We start from the raw sequence: 14,956 nt of genomic DNA, 5'->3' as shown, positions 1-14,956 counted from the left end.
GGATTAAGCCTGAGCCTCCGGCACGGCTGCTGGCAGATGGGTTTCTGAATGGCATCCAGCCTGCTCTTTGGACCACCAGCTGAAAGCTCTGAGGCCAAGAGGTAGCAAATGGGACCTTGAGGCTCCCCATACAGGCCTCGGGAAAGCAAGGCAGTAGCAGGGGCTTAGCGCCGTCCCTGGGTGGGCTCGAACCACCATCCTTTCGGTTAACAGCCGAACGCGCTGACCCATTGCGCCACAGAGGGGGCAAGGCTGTATTGAGCACAAAAGCCGGGAATCAGCTCAGGGTACGGTATAGCACATGCCTACAGTGGTTAGCCAAGCAAAAGCAAGGAACTGGATTGCTATGGAAGGAAAGTTCTGTGGGAAGGAACCGAAAAGAGCACCGGGCTGTGGTACAGCGCCGCATACACTTTCTTTGGTCTGTTTTGCTGGAAGAGTTAGCAGAGCGAGATTGTTAGTCACAGGTGAGTGGGTGGGTTTATGCAAATACTGGACTCTTGGACAGGAGCAGGGGCGGGGATCAACACGACTTCTGTGGCACATGCACCACCTCTGCAACTAACGTCTGCTACCTCACTCCCTAACAACACACCTTTAGCTCTCAGGACCAAAATACACCGTGAAAGAGATCTAAGATCTAACGGCATAAGCTTAGGGTGAGCAACTGCAGCACTCACAACAATTTGAAGAGATTCAAAACCGCCTCTGCCTCTGTCTTTCCACACCAGGGACAGCAGAAAGGACATCAGCAGCACCTGCAAGAGACCAACAAACATCCATTTCTACCTCCTCCATGCGCTGCCGTTAGGAACCCCTACCCTTAATGGTGAGTACTTTTCTGGCGAGGGTGACGCTCTCAGGCCTCAAAGGCCAGGTACAGTTACTCTGTCCTTGATCCAAAACCAACAGGAAAATACACTGGATTACTCCTGCCCCAATAACAAAGACACTGGGGATCCCGCAGCAGCTGAAATGACCGTTTGGACAAGCACTCCCATCATGCAATCCGGGTGGGTGTAACCATGCAAATGACATCAGCCCCAAAAGGCCTTGACGACAGATCACCAACAGATGGCAGGGTAGACTTCATACTGACCCTGCTTCAACTAGATTGTGGCAAAGATTCCAAAACACCGAACGTTAAAACTCACCTAACGCTGGTCAATCCATCCTCATCGTCAGAACCGCTCGTTATACTCCACACCTGAACGTAGCCCTCATATGGACAACATGCCCTCCTAACTCAGTGTCTGTACGTTAACCTTTACCCCAGTCAGGGCTATTGCAGATTATGTATTCCTTACGCCACCCCATTTTAAACCGAACTTTGCACCCCTTGGGTACGCTGTACGTTGTTCCCTGAGCACCAGAAACTTCTACGCCAAAACTCTGTACCGTAACTTTTTTTCTTTGAACCTCATCTTAATAAAATGCTGACTTTTGTTCGAGATCCCAGCTCCTCTTCCTTTGCAAGGCGTGTGCGTCCTCCGCGCTTTAGTCTGCTAATACGGCGGGGGCGATTGAGCCAGAGGTGCTTGCCTGCTGCAGACACGGATCCAAGGCTGACCTCGTCCCCACAAGCGTAACTGAAAACAGTTTAAGAAGTGCTCCTGTCTCTGGCACTCAGCTACCCAGCTCCCAATGGGGTCCAAACCCCAAATAGATCCTTTTTACCCTGTAGAAGCTAGCTGTAAAATCCTGTGACCAGGGCAGCTGCCTAGCAGCCAGCGCATCTGCCTGCCAGAGCGAGGGCATGTAAGGCACTAATCCGGATAGTGGCAGCTAGGTGACAGGGGGAGAGTGTGAAGAAGCAGCAGAGTGGCGCAGCGGGAGCGTGCTGGGCCCATAACCCAGAGGTCGATGGATCGAAACCATCCTCTGCTACGCGTGCGCGTGTTTCTTGTCCCTCTGGGCCTTCAAGCGAGCCGGTGACCAGCAGAGCCCCAAGAGCCTAGGCCATGAGGCAAGAGGTGGCTGAGGCAAAGTGGCGGCCTGCCAGGAGCTCCCTGGCACCTCTGGCTGCCTGGGCTGAAGGCAAGAGGCAGGCCTGGGCGTGGCGAGGGCCTCCTGTCCAGGAATGAGGCTGCAGTGCTTCCTGGTCCCCTTTTCCCACCCACACCGGCAGGCGGCTGCTGCGGGAGAACACGAGGGAGGCTCTGGGGGCGCTAGGCAGCGCTGTGTGTGTGGCTGTCAGGAAAGAGCCGAGGCTCCCGACTCGACCTGCCATTGACTCGCGTGGCTCTGCGCGCTGTCAGCCGGGCGGGTGGGCCAGGCCGCGGACGTGACTCAGGCTTGGGCCGCATGGCCGTGCTTTCCTGATGAGGCATGAGGCAGGCCAAGAGCTTTGCACAGCGTACAGGGAAGTGGGAGGGAGGTGTCTTGAGCCGGCCTGTCTCCTCCGCTTCTCCTTGCCGCTGGGCGGAGGCGGAAGGGAGCGAAATGTTCCCGGCTGAAAGTTTTTGTGCTCGGCTTTGAGGATTAAGCCTGAGCCTCCGGCACGGCTGCTGGCAGATGGGTTTCTGAATGGCATCCAGCCTGCTCTTTGGACCACCAGCTGAAAGCACTGAGGCCAAGAGGCAGCAAATGGGACCTTTGAGGCTCCCACAGGCCTCAGGAAAGCAAGGAAGTAGCAGGGCTTAGCGCCGTCCCTGGGTGGGCTCGAACCACCATCCTTTCGGTTAACAGCCGAACGCGCTGACCCATTGCGCCACAGAGACATGGAGGGGCAAGGCTGTATTGAGCACAAAAGCCGGAATCAGCTCAGGGTGCGGTATAGCACATGCATGCAGTGGTTAGCCAAGCAAAAGCAAGGAACTGGATTGCTATGGAAGGAAAGTTCTGTGGGAAGGAACCGAAAAGAGCACCGGGCTGTGGTACAGTGCCGCATACACTTTCTTTGGCCTGTTTTGCTGCAAGAGTTAGCAGAGCGAGATTGTTAGTCACAGGTCAGTGGGTGGGTTTATGCAAATCCTGGACTCTTGGACAGGAGCAGGGCGGGGGATCAACACGACTTCTGTGGCACATGCACCACCTCTGCAACTAACGTCTGCTACCTCACTCCCTAACAACACACCTTTTAGCTCTCAGGACCAAAATACACCGTGAAAGAGATCTAAGATCTAACGGCATAAGCTTAGGTGAGCAACTGCAGCACTAACAACAATTTGAAGAGATTCAAAACCGCCTCTGCCTCTGTCTTTCCACACCAGGGACAGCAGAAAGGACATCAGCAGCACCTGCAAGAGACCAACAAACATCCATTTCTACCTCCTCCATGCGCTGCCGTTAGGAACCCCTACCCTTAATGGTGAGTACTTTTCAGGCGAGGGTGACGCTCTCAGGCCTCAAATGCCAGGTACAGTTACTCTGTCCTTGATCCAAAATCAACAGGAAAATACACTGGATTACTCCTGCCCCAATAACAAAGACACTGGGGATCCCGCAGCAGCTGAAATGACCGTTTGGACAAGCACTCCCATCATGCAATCCGGGTGGGTGTTACCATGCAAATGACATCAGCCCCAAAAGGCCTTGACGACAGATCACCAACAGATGGCAGGGTTGACTTCATACTGACCCTGCTTCAACTAGATTGTGGCAAAGATTCCCAAACACCGAACGTTAAAACTCACCTAACGCTGGTCAATCCATCCTCATCGTCAGAACCGCCGTTATACTCCACACCTGAACGTAGCCCTCATATGGACAACATGCCCTCCTAACTCAGTGGCTGTACGTTAACCTTTACCCCCTCAGGGCTATTGCAGATTATGTATTTTTACGCCACCCCATTTTAAACCGAACTTTGCACCCCTTGGGTAAGCTGTACGTTGTTCCCTGAGCACCAGAAACTTCTACGCCGAAACTCTGTACCGTACACTTTTTTTTTCTTTGATCTTCATCTTAATAAAATGTTGACTTTTGTTCGAGATCCCAGCTCCTCTTCCTTTGCAAGGCGTGTGCGTTCGCTCCGCGTTTTACTCTGCTAATACGGCAGGGGGCGATTGAGCCAGAGGTGCTTGCCTGCTGCAGACATGGATCCAAGGCTGACCTCGTCCCCCACAAGCGTAACTGAAAACAGTTTAAGAAGTGCTCCCGTCTCTGGCACTCAGCTACCCAGCTCCCAATGGGGTCCAAACCCCAAATAGATCCTTTTTACCCTGTAGAAGCTAGCTGTAAAATCCTGTAACCACGGCAGCTGCCTAGGAGCCAGCGCATCTGCCTGCCAGAGCGAGGGCGTGTAAGGCACTAATCCGGATCGTGGCAGCTAGGTGGCAGGGGGAGAGTGTGAAGAAGCAGCAGAGTGGCGCAGCGGGAGCGTGCTGGGCCCATAACCCAGAGGTCGATGGATCAAACCATCCTCTGCTACGTGTGCGCTTGTTTCTTTCCTCTGGGCCTTCAAGCGAGCCGGTGACCAGCAGAGCCCCAAGAGCCTAGGCCATGAGGCAAGAGGTGGCTGAGGCGAAGTGGCGGCCTGCCAGGGAGCTCCTGGCACCTCTGGCTGCCTGGGCTGAAGGCAAGAGGCAGGCCTGGGCGTGGCGAGGGCCTCCTGTCCAGGAATGGTGCTGCAGTGCTTCCTGGTCCCCTTTTCCCACCCACACCGGCAGGCGGCTGCTGCGGAGAACACGAGGGAGGCTCTGGGGCGCTAGGCAGCGCTGTGTGTGTGGCTGTCAGGAAAGAGCCGAGGCTCCCGACTCGACCTGCCATTGACTCGCGTGGCTCTGCGCGCTGTCAGCCGGGCGGTGGGCCAGGCCGCGGACGTGACTCAGGCTTGGGCCGCATGGCCGTGCTTTCCTGATGAGGCATGAGGCAGGCCAAGAGCTTTGCACAGCGTACAGGGAAGTGGGAGGGAGGTGTCTTGAGCCGGCCTGTCTCCTCCGCTTCTCCCTTGCCGCTGGGCGGAGGCGGAAGGGAGCGAAATGTTCCCGGCTGAAAGTTTTTGTGCTCGGCTTTGAGGATTAAGCCTGAGCCTCCGGCACAGCTGCTGGCAGATGGGTTTCTGAATGGCATCCAGCCTGCTCTTTGGACCACCAGCTGAAAGCACTGAGGCCAAGAGGCAGCAAAATGGGACCTTTGAGGCTCCCCACAGGCCTCAGGGAAGCAAGGAAGTAGCACGGGCTTAGCGCCGTCCCTGGGTGGGCTCGAACCACCATCCTTTCGGTTAACAGCCGAACGCGCTGACCCATTGCGCCACAGAGACATGGAGGGGCAAGGCTGTATTGAGCACAAAAGCCGGAATCAGCTCAGGGTGCGGTATAGCACATGCATGCAGTGGTTAGCCAAGCAACAGCAAGGAACTGGACTGCTATGGAAGGAAAGTTCTGTGGGAAGGAACCGAAAAGAGCACCGGGCTGTGGTACAGTGCTCGCATACACTTTCTTTGGCCTGTTTTGCTGCAAGAGTTAGCAGAGCGAGATTGTTAGTCACAGGTCAGTGGGTGGGTTTATGCAAATCCTGGACTCTTGGACAGGAGCAGGGGGCACACGACTTCTGTGGCACATGCACCACCTCTGCAACTAACGTTTGCTACCTCACTCCCTAACAACACACCTTTTACCTCTCAGGGCCAAAATACACCGTGAAAGAGCTCTAACGGCATAAGCTTAGGGTGAGCAACTGCAGCACTAACAACAATTTGAAGAGATTCAAAACCGCCTCCGCCTCTGTCTTTCCACACCAGGGACAGCAGAAGGGACATCAGCAGCACCTGCAAGAGACCAACAAACATCCATTTCTACCTCCCTCCATGCGCTGCCGTTAGGAACCCCTACCCTTAATGGTGAGTACTTTTCAGGCGAGGGTGACGCTCTCAGGCCTCAAATGCCAGGTACAGTTACTCTGTCCTTGATCCAAAATCAACAGGAAAATACACTGGATTACTCCTGCCCCAATAACAAAGAGACTGGGGATCCCGCAGCAGCTGAAATGACCGTTTGGACAAGCACTCCCATCATGCAATCCGGGTGGGTGTTACCATGCAAATGACATCAGCCCCAAAAGGCCTTGACGACAGATCACCAACAGATGGCAGGGTTGACTTCATACTGACCCTGCTTCAACTAGATTGTGGCAAAGATTCCCAAACACCGAACGTTAAAACTCACCTAACGCTGGTCAATCCATCCTCATCGTCAGAACCGCCGTTATACTCCACACCTGAACGTAGCCCTCATATGGACAACATACCCTCCTAACTCAGTGGCTGTACGTTAACCTTTACCCCCTCAGGGCTATTGCAGATTATGTATTTTTTACGCCACCCCATTTTAAACCGAACTTTGCACCCCTTGGGTAAGCTGTACGTTGTTCCCTGAGCACCAGAAACTTCTACGCCGAAACTCTGTACCGTACACTTTTTTTTTCTTTGATCTTCATCTTAATAAAATGTTGACTTTTGTTCGAGATCCCAGCTCCTCTTCCTTTGCAAGGCGTGTGCGTTCGCTCCGCTTTACTCTGCTAATACGGCGGGGGGCGATTGAGCCAGAGGTGCTTGCCTGCTGCAGACATGGATCCAAGGCTGAACCTCGTCCCCCACAAGCGTAACTGAAAACAGTTTAAGAAGTGCTCCCGTCTCTGGCACTCAGCTACCCAGCTCCCAATGGGGTCCAAACCCCAAATAGATCCTTTTTACCCTGTAGAAGCTAGCTGTAAAATCCTGTAACCAGGGCAGCTGCCTAGTAGCCTGCGCATCTGCCTGCCAGAGCGAGGGCGTGTAAGGCACTAATCCGGATAGTGGCAGCTAGGTGGCAGGGGGAGAGTGTGAAGAAGCAGCAGAGTGGCGCAGCGGGAGCGTGCTGGGCCCATAACCCAGAGGTCGATGGATCGAAACCATCCTCTGCTACGTGTGCGCTTGTTTCTTTCCCTCTGGGCCTTCAAGCGAGCGGGTGACCAGCAGAGCCCCAAGAGCCTAGGCCATGAGGCAAGAGGTGGCTGAGGCGAAGTGGCGGCCTGCCAGGAGCTCCTGGCACCTCTGGCTGCCTGGGCTGAAGGCAAGAGGCAGGCCTGGGCGTGGCGAGGGCCTCCTGTCCAGGAATGGTGCTGCAGTGCTTCCTGGTCCCCTTTTCCCACCCACACCGGCAGGCGGCTGCTGCGGGAGAACACGAGGGAGGCTCTGGGGGCGCTAGGCAGCGCTGTGTGTGTGGATGTCAGTTGATAGAGCCGAGGCTCCCGACTCGACCTGCCATTGACTCGCGTGGCTCTGCGCGCTGTCAGCCGGGCGGCGGGCCAGGCCGCGGACGTGACTCAGGCTTGGGCCGCATGGCCGTGCTTTCCTGACGAGGCATGAGGCAGGCCAAGAGCTTTGCACAGCGTACAGGGAAGTGGGAGGGAGGTGTCTTTGAGCCGGCCTGTCTCCTCCGCTTCTCCCTTGCCGCTTGGGCGGAGGCGGAAGGAGCGAAATGGTCCCGGCTGACAGTTTTTGTGCTCGGCTTTGAGGACTAAGCCTGAGCCTCCGGCACAGCTGCTGGCAGATGGGTTTCTGAATGGCATCCAGCCTGCTCTTTGGACCACCAGCTGAAAGCACTAAGGCCAAGAGGCAGCAAAATGGGACCTTGAGGCTCCCCACAGGCCTCAGGGAAGCAAGGAAGTAGCACGGGCTTAGCGCCGTCCCTGGGTGGGCTCGAACCACCATCCTTTCGGTTAACAGCCGAACGCGCTGACCCATTGCGCCACAGAGACATGGAGGGGCAAGGCTGTATTGAGCACAAAAGCCGGAATCAGCTCAGGGTGCGGTATAGCACATGCATGCAGTGGTTAGCCAAGCAACAGCAAGGAACTGGACTGCTATGGAAGGAAAGTTCTGTGGGAAGGAACCGAAAGAGCACCGGGCTGTGGTACAGTGCTCGCATACACTTTCTTTGGCCTGTTTTGCTGCAAGAGTTAGCAGAGCGAGATTGTTAGTCACAGGTCAGTGGGTGGGTTTATGCAAATCCTGGACTCTTGGACAGGGGCCAGGGGGGCACACGACTTCTGTGGCACATGCACCACCTCTGCAACTAACGTTTGCTACCTCACTCCCTAACAACACACCTTTTACCTCTCAGGGCCAAAATACACCGTGAAAGAGCTCTAACGGCATAAGCTTAGGGTGAGCAACTGCAGCACTAACAACATTTTGAAGAGATTCAAAACCGCCTCCGTCTCTGTCTTTCCACACCAGGGACAGCAGAAGGGACATCAGCAGCACCTGCAAGAGACCAACAAACATCCATTTCTACCTCCTCCATGCGCTGCCGTTAGGAACCCCTACCCCTTAATGGTGAGTACTTTTCAGGCGAGGGTGACGCTCTCAGGCCTCAAATGCCAGGTACAGTTACTCTGTCCTTGATCCAAAATCAACAGGAAAATACACTGGATTACTCCTGCCCCAATAACAAAGAGACTGGGGATCCCGCAGCAGCTGAAATGACCGTTTGGACAAGCACTCCCATCATGCAATCCGGGGTGGGTGTTACCATGCAAATGACATCAGCCCCAAAAGGCCTTGACGACAGATCACCAACAGATGGCAGGGTTGACTTCATACTGACCCTGCTTCAACTAGATTGTGGCAAAGATTCCCAAACACCGAACGTTAAAACTCACCTAACGCGGGTCAATCCATCCTCATCGTCGTAACCGCTCGTTATACTCCACACCTGAACGTAGCCCTCATATGGACAACATACCCTCCTAACTCAGTGGCTGTACGTTAACCTTTTACCCCCAGTCAGGGCTATTGCAGATTATGTATTTTTTACGCCACCCCATTTTAAACCGAACTTTGCACCCCTTGGGTAAGCTGTACGTTGTTCCCTGAGCACCAGAAACTTCTACGCCGAAACTCTGTACCGTACACTTTTTTTTTCTTTGATCTTCATCTTAATAAAATGTTGACTTTTGTTCGAGATCCCAGCTCCTCTTCCTTTGCAAGGCGTGTGCGTTCGCTCCGCGTTTTACTCTGCTAATACGGCGGGGGGCGATTGAGCCAGAGGTGCTTGCCTGCTGCAGACATGGATCCAAGGCTGAACCTCGTCCCCCACAAGCGTAACTGAAAACAGTTTAAGAAGTGCTCCCGTCTCTGGCACTCAGCTACCCAGCTCCCAATGGGGTCCAAACCCCAAATAGATCCTTTTTACCCTGTAGAAGCTAGCTGTAAAATCCTGTAACCAGGGCAGCTGCCTAGTAGCCTGCGCATCTGCCTGCCAGAGCGAGGGCGTGTAAGGCACTAATCCGGATAGTGGCAGCTAGGTGGCAGGGGGAGAGTGTGAAGAAGCAGCAGAGTGGCGCAGCGGAGCGTGCTGGGCCCATAACCCAGAGGTCGATGGATCGAAACCATCCTCTGCTACGTGTGCGCTTGTTTCTTTTCCCTCTGGGCCTTCAAGCGAGCGGGTGACCAGCAGAGCCCCAAGAGCCTAGGCCATGAGGCAAGAGGTGGCTGAGGCGAAGTGGCGGCCTGCCAGGGAGCTCCCTGGCACCTCTGGCTGCCTGGGCTGAAGGCAAGAGGCAGGCCTGGGCGTGGCGAGGGCCTCCTGTCCAGGAATGGTGCTGCAGTGCTTCCTGGTCCCCTTTTCCCACCCACACCGGCAGGCGGCTGCTGCGGAGAACACGAGGAGGCTCTGGGGCGCTAGGCAGCGCTGTGTGTGTGGCTGTCAGGGGAAAGAGCCGAGGCTCCCGACTCGACCTGCCATTGACTCGCGTGGCTCTGCGCGCTGTCAGCCGGGGCGGGGCGGGCCAGGCCGCGGACGTGACTCAGGCTTGGGCCGCATGGCCGTGCTTTCCTGACGAGGCATGAGGCAGGCCAAGAGCTTTGCACAGCGTACAGGGAAGTGGGAGGGAGGTGTCTTTGAGCCGGCCTGTCTCCTCCGCTTCTCCTTGCCGCTGGGCGGAGGCGGAAGGAGCGAAATGTTCCCGGCTGAAAGTTTTGTGCTCGGCTTTGAGGATTAAGCCTGAGCCTCCGGCACAGCTGCTGGCAGATGGGTTTCTGAATGGCATCCAGCCTGCTCTTTGGACCACCAGCTGAAAGCACTGAGGCCAAGAGGCAGCAAAATGGGACCTTTGAGGCTCCCCCCACAGGCCTCAGGGAAGCAAGGAAGTAGCACGGGCTTAGCGTCATCCCTGGGTGGGCTCGAACCACCAGCCTTTCGGTTAACAGCCGAACGCGCTGACCCATTGCGCCACAGAGACATGGAGGGGCAAGGCTGTATTGAGCACAAAAGCCCGGAATCAGCTCAGGGTGCGGTATAGCACATGCATGCAGTGGTTAGCCAAGCAACAGCAAGGAACTGGACTGCTATGGAAGGAAAGTTCTGTGGGAAGGAACCGAAAAGAGCACCGGGGCTGTGGTACAGTGCTCGCATACACTTTCTTTGGCCTGTTTTGCTGCAAGAGTTAGCAGAGCGAGATTGTTAGTCACAGGTCAGTGGGTGGGTTTATGCAAATCCTGGACTCTTGGACAGGGGCCAGGGGGGCACACGACTTCTGTGGCACATGCACCACCTCTGCAACTAACGTTTGCTACCTCACTCCCTAACAACACACCTTTTATCTCTCAGGGCCAAAATACACCGTGAAAGAGCTCTAACGGCATAAGCTTAGGGTGAGCAACTGCAGCACTAACAACAATTTGAAGAGATTCAAAACCGCCTCCGCCTCTGTCTTTCCACACCAGGGACAGCAGAAGGGACATCAGCAGCACCTGCAAGAGACCAACAAACATCCATTTCTACCTCCTCTATGCGCTGCCGTTAGGAACCCCTACCCCTTAATGGTGAGTACTTTTCAGGCGAGGGTGACGCTCTCAGGCCTCAAATGCCAGGTACAGTTACTCTGTCCTTGATCCAAAATCAACAGGAAAATACACTGGATTACTCCTGCCCCAATAACAAAGAGACTGGGGATCCCGCAGCAGCTGAAATGACCGTTTGGACAAGCACTCCCATCATGCAATCCGGGGTGGGTGTTACCATGCAAATGACATCAGCCCCAAAAGGCCTTGACGACAGATCACCAACAGATGGCAGGGTTGACTTCATACTGACCCTGCTTCAACTAGATTGTGGCAAAGATTCCCAAACACCGAACGTTAAAACTCACCTAACGCGGGTCAATCCATCCTCATCGTCGTAACCGCTCGTTATACTCCACACCTGAACGTAGCCCTCATATGGACAACATACCCTCCTAACTCAGTGGCTGTACGTTAACCTTTTACCCCCAGTCAGGGCTATTGCAGATTATGTATTTTACGCCACCCCATTTTAAACCGAACTTTGCACCCTTGGGTAAGCTGTACGTTGTTCCCTGAGCACCAGAAACTTCTACGCCGAAACTCTGTACCGTACACTTTTTTTCTTTGATCTTCATCTTAATAAAATGTTGACTTTGTTCGAGATCCCAGCTCCTCTTCCTTTGCAAGGCGTGTGCGTTCGCTCCGCTTTACTCTGCTAATACGGCGGGGGGCGATTGAGCCAGAGGTGCTTGCCTGCTGCAGACATGGATCCAAGGCTGAACCTCGTCCCCCACAAGCGTAACTGAAAACAGTTTAAGAAGTGCTCCCGTCTCTGGCACTCAGCTACCCAGCTCCCAATGGGGTCCAAACCCCACATAGATCCGTGTTACCCTGTAGAAGCTAGCTGTAAAATCCTGTAACCAGGGCAGCTGCCTGGTAGCCTGCGCATCTGCCTGCCAGAGCGAGGGCGTGTAAGGCACTAATCCGGATAGTGGCAGCTAGGTGGCAGGGGGAGAGTGTGAAGAAGCAGCAGAGTGGCGCAGCGGGAGCGTGCTGGGCCCATAACCCAGAGGTCGATGGATCGAAACCATCCTCTGCTACGTGTGCGCTTGTTTCTTTTCCCTCTGGGCCTTCAAGCGAGCGGGTGACCAGCAGAGCCCCAAGAGCCTAGGCCATGAGGCAAGAGGTGGCTGAGGCGAAGTGGCGGCCTGCCAGGGAGCTCCCTGGCACCTCTGGCTGCCTGGGCTGAAGGCAAGAGGCAGGCCTGGGCGTGGCGAGGGCCTCCTGTCCAGGAATGGTGCTGCAGTGCTTCCTGGTCCCCTTTTCCCACCCACACCGGCAGGCGGCTGCTGCGGGAGAACACGAGGGAGGCTCTGGGGGCGCTAGGCAGCGCTGTGTGTGTGGCTGTCAGGGGAAAGAGCCGAGGCTCCCGACTCGACCTGCCATTGACTCGCGTGGCTCTGCGCTGTCAGCCGGGGCGGGGCGGGCCAGGCCGCGGACGTGACTCAGGCTTGGGCCGCATGGCCGTGCTTTCCTGACAAGGCATGAGGCAGGCCAAGAGCTTTGCACAGCGTACAGGGAAGTGGGAGGGAGGTGTCTTTGAGCTGGCCTGTCTCCTCCGCTTCTCCCTTGCCGCTTGGGCGGAGGCAGGAAGGGAGCGAAATGTTCCCGGCTGAAAGTTTTTGTGCTCGGCTTTGAGGATTAAGCCTGAGCCTCCGGCACAGCTGCTGGCAGATGGGTTTCTGAATGGCATCCAGCCTGCTCTTTGGACCACCAGCTGAAAGCACTGAGGCCAAGAGGCAGCAAAATGGGACCTTTGAGGCTCCCCCCACAGGCCTCAGGGAAGCAAGGAAGTAGCACGGGCTTAGCGTCGTCCCTGGGTGGGCTCGAACCACCATCCTTTCGGTTAACAGCCGAACGCGCTGACCCATTGCGCCACAGAGACATGGAGGGGCAAGGCTGTATTGAGCACAAAAGCCCGGAATCAGCTCAGGGTGCGGTATAGCACATGCATGCAGTGGTTAGCCAAGCAACAGCAAGGAACTGGACTGCTATGGAAGGAAAGTTCTGTGGGAAGGAACCGAAAAGAGCACCGGGGCTGTGGTACAGTGCTCGCATACACTTTCTTTGGCCTGTTTTGCTGGAAGAGTTAGCAGAGCGAGATTGTTAGTCACAGGTCAGTGGGTGGGTTTATGCAAATCCTGGACTCTTGGACAGGGGCCAGGGGGGCACACGACTTCTGTGGCACATGCACCACCTCTGCAACTAACGTTTGCTACCTCACTCCCTAACAACACACCTTTTACCTCTCAGGGCCAAAATACACCGTGAAAGAGCTCTAACGGCATAAGCTTAGGGTGAGCAACTGCAGCACTAACAACAATTTGAAGAGATTCAAAACCGTCTCCGTCTCTGTCTTTCCACACCAGGGACAGCAGAAGGGACATCAGCAGCACCTGCAACAGACCAACAAACATCCATTTCTACCTCCCTCCATGCGCTGCCGTTAGGAACCCCTACCCCTTAATGGTGAGTACTTTTCAGGCGAGGGTGACGCTCTCAGGCCTCAAATGCCAGGTACAGTTACTCTGTCCTTGATCCAAAATCAACAGGAAAATACACTGGATTACTCCTGCCCCAATAACAAAGAGACTGGGGATCCCGCAGCAGCTGAAATGACCGTTTGGACAAGCACTCCCATCATGCAATCCGGGGTGGGTGTTACCATGCAAATGACATCAGCCCCAAAAGGCCTTGACGACAGATCACCAACAGATGGCAGGGTTGACTTCATACTGACCCTGCTTCAACTAGATTGTGGCAAAGATTCCCAAACACCGAACGTTAAAACTCACCTAACGCGGGTCAATCCATCCTCATCGTCGTAACCGCTCGTTATACTCCACACCTGAACGTAGCCCTCATATGGACAACATACCCTCCTAACTCAGTGGCTGTACGTTAACCTTTTACCCCAGTCAGGGCTATTGCAGATTATGTATTTTTACGCCACCCCATTTTAAACCGAACTTTGCACCCTTGGGTAAGCTGTACGTTGTTCCCTGAGCACCAGAAACTTCTACGCCAAACTCTGTACCGTACACTTTTTTTTTCTTTGATCTTCATCTTAATAAAATGTTGACTTTTGTTCGAGATCCCAGCTCCTCTTCCTTTGCAAGGCGTGTGCGTTCGCTCCGCGTTTTACTCTGCTAATACGGCAGGGGGCGATTGAGCCAGAGGTGCTTGCCTGCTGCAGACATGGATCCAAGGCTGAACCTCGTCCCCCACAAGCGTAACTGAAAACAGTTTAAGAAGTGCTCCGTCTCTGGCACTCAGCTACCCAGCTCCCAATGGGGTCCAAACCCCAAATAGATCCTTTTTACCCTGTAGAAGCTAGCTGTAAAATCCTGTAACCAGGGCAGCTGCCTAGTAGCCTGCGCATCTGCCTGCCAGAGCGAGGGCGTGTAAGGCACTAATCCGGATAGTGGCAGCTAGGTGGCAGGGGGAGAGTGTGAAGAAGCAGCAGAGTGGCGCAGCGGGAGCGTGCTGGGCCCATAACCCAGAGGTCGATGGATCGAAACCATCCTCTGCTACGTGTGCGCTTGTTTCTTTCCCTCTGGGCCTTCAAGCGAGCGGGTGACCAGCAGAGCCCCAAGAGCCTAGGCCATGAGGCAAGAGGTGGCTGAGGCGAAGTGGCGGCCTGCCAGGAGCTCCTGGCACCTCTGGCTGCCTGGGCTGAAGGCAAGAGGCAGGCCTGGGCGTGGCGAGGGCCTCCTGTCCAGGAATGGTGCTGCAGTGCTTCCTGGTCCCCTTTTCCCACCCACACCGGCAGGCGGCTGCTGCGGGAGAACACGAGGGAGGCTCTGGGGGCGCTAGGCAGCGCTGTGTGTGTGGCTGTCAGGAAAGAGCCGAGGCTCCCGACTCGACCTGCCATTGACTCGCGTGGCTCTGCGCGCTGTCAGCCGGGCGGGCGGGCCAGGCCGGACGTGACTCAGGCTTGGGCCGCATGGCCGTGCTTTCCTGACGAGGCATGAGGCAGGCCAAGAGCTTTGCACAGCGTACAGGGAAGTGGGAGGAGGTGTCTTTGAGCCGGCCTGTCTCCTCCGCTTCTCCTTGCCGCTTGGGCGGAGGCGGGAAGGAGCGAAATGTTCCCGGCTGAAAGTTTTTGTGCTCGGCTTTGAGGATTAAGCCTGAGCCTCCGGCACAGCTGCTGGCAGATGGGTTTCTGAATGGCATCCAGCCTGC

At 55.4% G+C, this 14,956-nt stretch overlaps 10 non-coding genes across 10 annotated transcripts; 4 read left to right on the top strand and 6 right to left on the bottom strand.

The window, feature by feature from the left end:
• Positions 1-171: 171 nt before the first annotated feature.
• Positions 172-248, bottom strand: TRNAN-GUU. The gene has a single exon. It is a non-coding gene; the product is annotated as a tRNA-Asn (tRNA).
• A 1,567-nt stretch (positions 249-1,815) lies between these two features.
• Positions 1,816-1,887, top strand: TRNAM-CAU. The gene has a single exon. It is a non-coding gene; the product is annotated as a tRNA-Met (tRNA).
• Positions 1,888-2,646: 759 nt separating this feature from the next.
• On the bottom strand, positions 2,647-2,720 carry TRNAN-GUU. The gene has a single exon. It is a non-coding gene; the product is annotated as a tRNA-Asn (tRNA).
• Positions 2,721-5,129: 2,409 nt separating this feature from the next.
• TRNAN-GUU lies at positions 5,130-5,203 on the bottom strand. Its single transcript has one exon. It is a non-coding gene; the product is annotated as a tRNA-Asn (tRNA).
• A 1,569-nt stretch (positions 5,204-6,772) lies between these two features.
• On the top strand, positions 6,773-6,844 carry TRNAM-CAU. Its single transcript has one exon. It is a non-coding gene; the product is annotated as a tRNA-Met (tRNA).
• Positions 6,845-7,606: 762 nt separating this feature from the next.
• On the bottom strand, positions 7,607-7,680 carry TRNAN-GUU. The gene has a single exon. It is a non-coding gene; the product is annotated as a tRNA-Asn (tRNA).
• A 2,413-nt stretch (positions 7,681-10,093) lies between these two features.
• TRNAN-GUU lies at positions 10,094-10,167 on the bottom strand. Its single transcript has one exon. It is a non-coding gene; the product is annotated as a tRNA-Asn (tRNA).
• A 1,572-nt stretch (positions 10,168-11,739) lies between these two features.
• TRNAM-CAU lies at positions 11,740-11,811 on the top strand. Its single transcript has one exon. It is a non-coding gene; the product is annotated as a tRNA-Met (tRNA).
• A 771-nt stretch (positions 11,812-12,582) lies between these two features.
• Positions 12,583-12,656, bottom strand: TRNAN-GUU. The gene has a single exon. It is a non-coding gene; the product is annotated as a tRNA-Asn (tRNA).
• A 1,576-nt stretch (positions 12,657-14,232) lies between these two features.
• On the top strand, positions 14,233-14,304 carry TRNAM-CAU. Its single transcript has one exon. It is a non-coding gene; the product is annotated as a tRNA-Met (tRNA).
• Positions 14,305-14,956: the final 652 nt, after the last annotated feature.

This window comes from Mauremys reevesii, linkage group 12, assembly GCF_016161935.1.
Source record: "Mauremys reevesii isolate NIE-2019 linkage group 12, ASM1616193v1, whole genome shotgun sequence".
Taxonomy (NCBI): Eukaryota; Metazoa; Chordata; order Testudines; family Geoemydidae; genus Mauremys; species Mauremys reevesii.
This window is presented reverse-complemented; position numbering and strand designations above follow the sequence as displayed.